This window comes from Rattus norvegicus, chromosome X, assembly GCF_021556685.1.
Source record: "Rattus norvegicus strain SHRSP/BbbUtx chromosome X, alternate assembly SHRSP_T2T, whole genome shotgun sequence".
Lineage (NCBI taxonomy): Eukaryota > Metazoa > Chordata > Mammalia > Rodentia > Muridae > Rattus > Rattus norvegicus.
In genome coordinates this window covers 62,306,838-62,313,256 of record NC_141554.1, presented here as the reverse complement: position 1 = coordinate 62,313,256, position 6,419 = coordinate 62,306,838, and the positions used below count along the sequence as shown (strand labels likewise).

Here is a 6,419-nt window from a genome sequence, read left to right as displayed (position 1 = left end):
AACCCAATCACAGAAAGACATACATGGTATGCACTCATTGATAAGTGGCTATTAGCCCAAATGCTTGAATTACCCTAGATCCCTAGAACAAACGAAACTCAAGACGGATGATCAAAATGTGAATGCTTCACTCCTTCTTTAAATGAGGAAAAAGAATACCCTTGGCAGGGAAGGGAGAGGCAAAGATTAAAACAGAGACTTAAGGAACACCCATTTAGAGCCTGCCCCACATGTGGCCCATACATATACAGCCACCCAATTAGACAAGATGGATGAAGCAAAGAAGTGCAGACCGACAGGAGCCGGATGTAGATCGCTCCTGAGAGACACAGCCAGAGTACAGCAAATACAGAGGCGAATGCCAGCAGCAAACCACTGAACTGAGAATAGGTCCCCTATTGAAGGAATCAGAGAAAGAACTGGAAGAGCTTGAAGGGGCTCGAGACCCCAAAAGTACAACAATGCCAAGCAACCAGAGCTTCCAGGGACTAAGCCACTACCTAAAGACTATACATGGACTGACCCTGGACTCTGACCCCATAGGTAGCAATGAATATCCTAGTAAGAGCACCAGAGGAAGGGGAAGCCCTGGGTCCTGCTAAGACTGAACCCCCAGTGAGCTAGTCTATGGGGGGAGGGCGGCAGTGGGGGGAGGGTTGGGAGGGGAACACCCATAAGGAAGGGGAGGGGGGAGGGGGATGTTTGCCCGGAAACCGGGAAAGGGAATAGCACTCGAAATGTATATAAGAAATACTCAAATTAATAAAAAAAAAAAAAAACTAAAAAAAAAAAAAAAAAAATGGGGTTGGGAGGACTTAATTGTAGAAGACCAAACTTTTATGACAAACCCTTTAATAATTCTTACTGTTGATTTTTTTGTTTTGTTTTGTATTTTTTAAATACACTTGGTAATTCATATGTGTGCTCACAGTCTGAAAATTAATCAAATTGAAATTTTAAGATTTATTTATGTTTCTATTTTCATGTATTTTATACTTAAATCATAAGTTTATAAACACATTAGCAAACAAAATTCACTAACAACTCTCAGAAAATATTCATTATATGAATAAAATGTAATAACAAAAACAATACAGACAAAATCCAGCCTAGTGAACATCTACTTACATTTTTTAATAGGGAAATTCATTATGAGTCAGGTTTTAAAGGAAATACTGGAATAATATTATCCAACATTTGTGAGAAATCCCAATTTGTATAACATGAATTCACAAACAGAATCAAATAAAATATAGATAATGAATTGGGATATGGAAATTGAAATTCTTTTTGTAATTGGAATTGATTCAGGAGACTGAGGCAAGAGCGTCATAAAAGTTCAGTGTCCACTTCGGGTCAAAATGAGTGCAAGTCAGTCTAGGCTACTTAGTGATGCTGATCTCAATAAGTTCAATCTCGTCTATTGATAAGCCTCAGAGGTCTTATTGGTAGATTATGTAGCATTCAATAGACACTGGTTTAGGTCCCCATACTGAAAAACATAAGATTAAAATTCATACCTAAAGCAACAAGCAGTGTAAAATATGAATAAAAAAGTGTTAACAGCTTATGTTAATGAAAATTTGAAATATTGTGGTGCTTTTGAATTATTTTCATTTTATGTATGCAGATGTTTTTCCTGCATGTTTGTATGTATACTGTGTACATAGAGTGTCCTTGGAGGACAGAAGAGGGTATCCTATTCCCTGGAAATGGAATTACAAATATTTACCAGTTATGATATGGATGCCAGGCAGAAAGTGCTCATAAACTGATGATCCGTCTTTCCAGCCTTCTCAAATAGTGTTTTTAAATTATTTTCTCTCATATATCATATCCTGACCACAGTTTATACTCTCAGTCTCCCCACAGCACCTTCTTTCCCCCAGATCCATTCTTTCTTTGTTTTTCTTCAGTAAAAAAGCAGGCGTCCCAGATATGTTAACCAAATATGGCCTAACAGTAAGACTAGACATGTACTTTCACATGAAGGCTGGAATAGGCAACCTAGTAGGAAGAAAAGTTTGCCCAAAACAGGCAATAGAGAGTCAGAAAAAGCTCCTGCTCCCACTGTTCAGAATTCCACAAAAACACCAACCTACACAACTGTTAACATATGCACAGGACCTCAGATAGACCCATGTAGGTACTGTGATTTGTTGCTTCAACCTCTGTGAGCTCTTATGAGGCCAGTTTAAATTTTGTTGTTGTGCCCTTGACTCATCTGGCTCCTAAAACCCTTCCTATTTATTTTCTAAAGGATTCCCTAAGTCCTGCTTAAAGTTCGGCTTCTGGTCTCTGCATCTGATGATGATTATGGTAGGCCAAACTCTATGAATATAGCGTAATATCATTAGAAATCATTTCATTGCTTTTTTGACCAGTAATATTTGCTTGTATGCTATGTCTATGCACTATCCAACCTCTGGATCCTAAGCTTCCTGGCAATGTCAGGCATAGTTAATGAATGTCCCTCTCATGGTTAATAAACTTTTAAAAAAAGTCTACATGGGAAATTATAATTTATTTTTCTTCGAACACAATTTCCTAATTTTAAAATAAAAACTGAAATAAATGACTAACAGATTGTATATTTCAAAGTATAGTATACTTGTAATAAACAGTCAATAAATTTTCTTCATCAAGTATATTCTATTTCTTAATATTAAATGATCTTTAGTTCACTAATTTACATGCACCTAACCAGTTGAGCTTATCAGTTATCTTAAAATATCCATAATCTATTTTCAGAATATACAGATATCTCAAAAATCTTAACCCATTTACCTTCTCAAAATTTATATATATCCTTGAAATTGTAAATTTATACTACATAACATTTTACTGAAAATTCTATTCCTTATCATCAAGTAAACAACCTCCTTTTATCTAGAAATACATTTTGAATTTAGAAAATTATTTTCATTAAATTTTAGTTATTATGATTGAATATATATATGAAAAGTTATCTTTATATAGATTTTTATATATGTTGCAAATGTAACTGAAAGTTATCCAATATTTCTTAAAATATTAATATTCAAGTAATACTCAAAAAATGTTAATATAAAAATAATTAGTATAACTTTATTGTTAAAACTTAGAGAATCTTCTAATCAAGTGAGTTTGTTCCATTGGTAGTGTATTATCTCAAGATTTACATATTTCATGATGCATATATTAAGTCTTGGCCTCTCACAATCTTTCAGTAGATAAATTTACTGACAGTTCCCTATACTGTTCTTTTTAGTGATTCTTCTAATATACCCTTATTTGTTATTACTAATAATATTCATGAAAATATAATAATCATGTATCCATACCAGAATTTGTAGTTATTTCACTGTGTTCAAGACACAAATTTTTCACCATCTATGGAAAATGAATTTATTCATATTAGTATAATTTGCAGTTCTAAATCCAACACGTAAAAGATTAATACATTTTTCTCAGAATTTTTAAACAAAATTCACATTTTATTTAGATTGAAATAAACAATACATAATTTATTTTATTCACCAAAAATAACAGCAACATTTTGTGCATTATTTTTTAGATAAACCATGAAACATTTATTTCTGTAGGTTTTGCTTATAAATCAAGGTGAGTCAGTAGACATAATCATGTAAAAAGAAGAAGAAAACGGACAAGTCAGTTGCCTATATGGATGGCCTCTGTGTCCGTCATCTCCATGAAGCAGAAGTGAATAGTAAAAAAAGCCTATGAAACTGTGGGTTCCATTAAGGAATGTAAACAGCAACAATCAAATAAGAATTTGTTTAACCTGTTCGAGGCTGTAGTTACTTCCTGTGACCATCCATTACAAGCTGATCTGTTGGTTTTCCTTTTGCAGTACTGAGTTGAGAGCCTAGCTAGGACTTACATATGCTAGACAAGAGCTACACACTAAGCTCCACCCCAGGAGTCACTTGGTTTTTGAAACAGGCTCTTATTATGTAGTCCAGGCTGACCTAAAACTTGTTATTTTCATGCTTCTGCCTTCTAAGTGCTGCTACCACAGATTTTAAACACCTGTAACTCCAAGTCAAAAAGTCAATGGTGTATTTCGTCATGACACATCATAAAATGCATTTCTCTCACAAAATTCATTTTCCAAAGACCTGATAACTTAAAACTGACAACTGGATCAACAGTGATAATGTTATGTCAAAAATGACTTTTAACTAAAAGATTTCCAGAGTACCACTAGCAGAGAGGCATTTTTGTACTCTCAATGGCAACTTCTGTAAGAACAAATGGATATTGAAAGCCTGAGTTCAAACAGGGGCCATTTAAACACGTGGATTACCAATAGCTAATGATATGTTAAATTGGAGGTCTATCAGCAAGTCATTAACTGGCCTACTCTACCTTACAGCTTTTCTTGTAAACAGCAAAATAAGACGACAGCCATTTTCAAAATCTTTTAGGTATTTTCAATGGTTTCTGAATTATTTGTATGAGGCTCTGATATTTTTATATAGCGTTTAATATATATCCACAATTAAATATAAATCACGTTATATATCAAAATTTACGTTAAGCAAAGCCAAATTGCTTGACCTCTGGTCTGTCAGAGTATTCTGCAGGTGTGCTTTCAGATGCTTCCGTCCATTTTCATAGCCACATCAGGAAGATGGAGGACTTCATAAAAGGTGGATGGAAGCTTGATATCTTTTCTTCTGTGTTTACACTTGATTGTCTAACAATGAAGCTCAGGAGAGAGGGTGTCAGGATTGGGTAGGCCACTTCTGTACGTGTCAGCATGGCACTCTTCTGATGTGTTAAATTTGAGCTGGCCTATCACTGAAGGTACCAGAGATAGACATTTTAGAGCTTTGAGGTGCTGTTCAGAGAAAATATCTTTAAGTTCCTGAATAATGTACTCTACTGTTCGAACAGGAAGAGTATCTTTATAGTAACTCTCTGGCTACTTTGCTGTGCTCTCCGGAACTTCCCTGGCAGTTTCATTTGAATGTCAAGTCTGGTTGCTAAATTTGTGGCTTCCTCAAACCAAAAATCATGATAAACTTCAATATTTTACATCACCTCATTAAGTGAATGCAGTACTGCAGTCAAGCTGCTGGCTGCAAAGAAAACATCAGAGGTTTGTCCCGGGAGATTCTTCCCAAAGGCTCTTGTAAAAGATAACACATTTTAAAGAACAACAATGGTAACAATGAAATCAAAATCTGTCACTGCACTACAGAATACAAATGCTAGTCCATCTATATAGTTATTCCACCTAATATTTTTTGTTTCTATTTATATCATCTAAACATGATAAGTGCTTGTAGGAGCTCCACTAAGATTTCAAAGGCATCATGCCTGCCTGTCCACTGAGAATGACAAATTTCCTTCAGTTCTTTACCTTGTTCTTCACTATTCTGGAAAAGAACAGAAATTGCATTATCAAGTTCTAAAAGCAGCTGTGGTGATTGATGGAAAAAAGAACAGACTTCCCCAACAATTCCTAAAGCCATGGACACCGATCACTGGGTCAGACTTTGACAACCATGTATTTAAGGCACAGGAAGAACAGAGGGTGTATGCAGCCTGAGGATATTTTTCTAAAAGTCTGGGTGCAACACCTTTGATTTTGGAAGAAAATCCACTGGACAAAATGTAAGCCGAACCATGACAAAATTCCATATTCAATCCCCATTTCTCAGTTATTATATGAGAAATTTCACAGCCAAAATCTCTGCGTCAGCTTCATATAGCAGAAATCCCACAAATTCCTCTCTCAGGTTATGAGCGTCACTGACAAACCTCATCAGCACAGGGAGGTGCTTATCTACTGCAATGTCTACCACGTCGTCGTCTGTGATAATGGAAAAGAAGTGTGAGGCTCTCACTTCCCTGAGTGTCTCCTCCTGAATACAGCTCTCACAGATCTCCAGCATCTGCCTTTGCTGAGTTTTAGAGCAGAATAATATGTTGACCGCCGTGTTCTCAAGGTGCTTCCGTAGGACCTCTTCTCCAGAATTGATATGGCATTCCAGGAGTGCCTGTAAGTTATCTGGAGCAAAGAGACCCTCATGTATCTAATCACACTCATGACCATCCAAGGATATATTCTGCTTTTTCATGAGAATCAAAATCTCAAATAATGATTTCAGGTACTCTTTGTTCTCTTTCTCTTCAAGGGTTAAAGGCAACACATTTCCATTCTACTGGTTCTCCACTTCTGCACTGGGGTTCTGAGCATTGCTGTTCATTTCCTGTTCTTGTTAAGCCATTTCCTCAACAGGTCAAGACCTTCTTAAAAGGCCTTAGAAGCTGAGTCATTAACGCTATTAATTTTTTTCAGAGTCCTGATTTCATTTTCACTCAATTCTTTTATCCATTTTCTTTGTCTGCTATGTAGATTGTTCAAATGATTGGTAAGATCAAATATTGTGGGTATTACATTATCT

General features: G+C 35.7%; 1 pseudogene; it reads right to left on the bottom strand.

Moving 5' to 3' along the window:
- Window positions 1–4,426: 4,426 nt before the first annotated feature.
- Window positions 4,427–6,092, bottom strand: Thap12-ps1 (THAP domain containing 12, pseudogene 1; annotated as a pseudogene).
- Window positions 6,093–6,419: the final 327 nt, after the last annotated feature.